Below are 3,387 nucleotides of genomic sequence, written 5' to 3'. Positions count from 1 at the left end.
TGACAAACTAAATCCATCATCATGGAAAAGAGATGATCCATCATGAGTAAAGTAATTTCATCCCAGGCAGGTTAAGATATATCAGTATGTATATAAATCAACACGCTAAATCATAACAAAAAAATGAAGTGCAACATTGGATAATCACAACAAATGCAGAAAAGTAATTATCCAAAATTAAGCCTTCCTTCATGAAATTAGTCATTCAAATTTTGTATACAGAAACTATGTAATTTAACATACTAAAGCATATATATTATAAGCTTTCCTCCCTAGGCTCAAGAACAAGAGGGTAAACCACTTCTATAGTCATCTTCACTAGAAATCTTGGCTGAGTTACAAAATTGTGCATATATAAATACATTGTATTTATACAATGTATAAATAATTTATATATTATATAAATTTTTGCATTGTGTAGAAGACATACCTGCACTCCTATAACTACTGTATCACAGCTCAGAACACTAAGAAATCCATCCCCAATCTAACAATCAATGTGTGACGAAATGTATATGGACTCGTTGAACTGTTATTCATGGATAAAATAAATATAAAACACTGTCATTTATTAATTATTAAGGACCCTATATTAAGTAAGGTATTCCAAGCGTTCTCATTTCCATGTGGAGGCTCAATGCTGATCTCATGGAAGTGAAGAGCAGAGTGGTAGTTTCAGAGTCGAACAAGGGAGGGAATGAAAGAGGGGCAGGAAAGGATGCCATGGGTTTGTGCCCATGGTGCAGCTGAATAGAAGTAATAACTTCTAGTGTTACATGGTGCATAGTTTCTAAATTGACAACAAATAATCAAATCCCTCAAAGGAATTAAAGGATCAAAGCTTCAGTTGATTGATATGAAACTGCCTTTCCCGAATTACTACACACAGGGAATTCACTGAAGTTTCCCTTGATCATAAGCTTGCTTACAGACAAGAAGCTATACCAGAGTAAAAGTATGAAATGGAGGGCCTAGAAAACCAATAGCCTGTGGCTTGCCACAGTGAAATACCAGCAAGGCTGGCGCAGACAGACATCAAGTGGAAGTTTCGTATATGCCAAGAGAACCAACAATTTTGGCACAATTGTTTATGAGAGTTGACAATTTTAAAACTTGAATGGTTTCACCAGTGATGTAAAACATATTGCTATAAAATCCGAAGCTTTGAAAATAAACTCAGTGAGAGAAAAATCCAATAAAATAATTGTATCTAATACAACATAGTTAAAACAAATTATTACTTTTATGTTATTTTATGTATGTATTTTTCCTAAATGTATGCCAAATAGGTACAAGGCTTGCATTGACCAAAAGAGGGCATCAGATCCCCTGGTACAGGAGTTTAGATGTCTGTGAGGCATGATGTAGGTGCTGAGAATGAAACCCAGGTCTTTGGGGAAAGTAGTCAGTTCATTTAACCACCGGGGCCATCTCTACAGCCACCAAGATGTATTTGTTACATCAACTACTATAGAAATTGAAGACAGTGGATTGAATTTCTTACATAGGAACAAATGAGACCATCTTCAAGGCACCATCTGCATTTTGGTCAAAATCTGAGGCATCAGCACGGAAAGCGCACTCCCATCACCTTCTGTGTGGAACACTGAGTGCCGTGTAAGAAATCATGTCAATTGTCCAACGAGAAACAGGCAAAGGTAACTGTGCCACATTTTAAACTTGTTTCCTTCAAAACCAGTCAATTTGTGAAAAAAAGAAAAAGGAAAGGAAAAAAACGTATTATTGGTGAAAGAACTTGTTGCATTCTGATACTACACAGAACACAAACTAAAATAAAGTGACCATCAGTCTGTTGTAATTGAACATGGACAATGCATAATCAAGGACAGAAGAAAGAGGAGAGAGAGGAAAAAGAGGAAGAGGAAGAGAGAGGTGGAGGTAATCACTCTACTTAATCCCTCCATAGCCTTTCCTGCTTAAGAAAAACCCACCAATGATAATGGAAAAACAATTATCAGTTATTCCACATAGAAAGCCAAGAGAATTATATACTCACAATTACTAACATGAATGTATACACAGATATAAACACACGGAGATAGAGGGGAAATTATCTCATTTTTTTGTGTAAAAATAATCTTCTCTACCAGATCTGAAATTTTCAAAGCAGATCAAGTACTGTGCCTGTTTCAAAATCAGAAATTATTATCAGAACAATAAATTAATGTAGTGTTTTAAAGTATATGCAATATGAAACAATGTCTAAAAGAATGTTTCATACTATACTTATTCTAGCTAGATTAAGAAGGCACAAGGAGCATTACTAATGCCAAAGCATTAAAAAGTGTTTTATAAATATGAGGTAACTACAATACTGATTTAAACCAGATTATTTGACTTCAATGAGAAACTAAAGAGACCAGAGACTGTGGAGCTGGCTCGGCTTTGTAAGGTTAGGTTTACACAACCAAAAAGAAAACAAATAGAAGTCGATGAGGACAGCTACAGAAGCAGGGATGACCAGGGCGGGGAGATGTGAAACAGGAGAGACGGCAGACAAGGACAAATGTTGAAAATGGAACAAAAAGCTGATCTGTCATTCTAAAACTGCCTTCCTATGTAGGTTAAAAGGGGGGTTTCCTATTGAGGAGACCACCTTCTCATTCTGTCACTGTCAGTCTCATAATAAGGTTTTGGAAAACTGATCTCTTTCACAATTCATTTTGAGGACAAGACACCTGGGATGAATGGCTGCATTCTGTCCTGTCTGTCAATTCAGACACTGGACTTACTCTAAGACAAGAGCTTCTCATAACTCATTTCACAAAAATGTCTAGCATTTGGTTTCTTTGCAAAGCATCACAGTTATTCAAAAGAAAATATTTCAGCTTGATCTTATTTTCTTTTCCCTCAAGAGGAAAAGTAACAACAATGTTCTCAAAAGTCTAGAAACTGTCAACTAGTTAGAGTCTGTGAACAAGGGGAAAAGAGAGAAATCATATGTTCATGGTTGCCTTCAAATCATCAGCTCATATACCTTAGTCAACATGCTCAAACTATCAGAGTTGCTAAATTATCAATAATAAAAAATTTGGCTATGACATTTTAGGAGAAATAATTAAGTGTTATACAAAGTATTTCTCATCTGGGTCATTAAATTGGCAGGCATAATTTGGATCTGTGAATTATTATCAGTGGAGATCAGAATTATAGACGGATACTAGAGGATGCAGTTTTCAAAATTTCTCACCTGTGTGAAAAAAATTAAGACACATGTTAGCATGCTTATGTATATCTGTGTGGTATTAATAATTTAACAGTGAATTATATGATTATTTATATTCTGTTAATAATATTGCATAATAATTTTTGCATGCATCTGAAGGTTTTGGCAACAGATGAGGACACGATAAAGAAACTGCCCAC

The sequence above is a fragment of the Rattus norvegicus genome, chromosome 8 (assembly GCF_021556685.1).
Source record: "Rattus norvegicus strain SHRSP/BbbUtx chromosome 8, alternate assembly SHRSP_T2T, whole genome shotgun sequence".
NCBI classification, from domain to species: domain Eukaryota; kingdom Metazoa; phylum Chordata; class Mammalia; order Rodentia; family Muridae; genus Rattus; species Rattus norvegicus.
The sequence above is the reverse complement of the archived record's forward strand: the minus strand, read 5'-3'. Positions refer to the sequence as shown.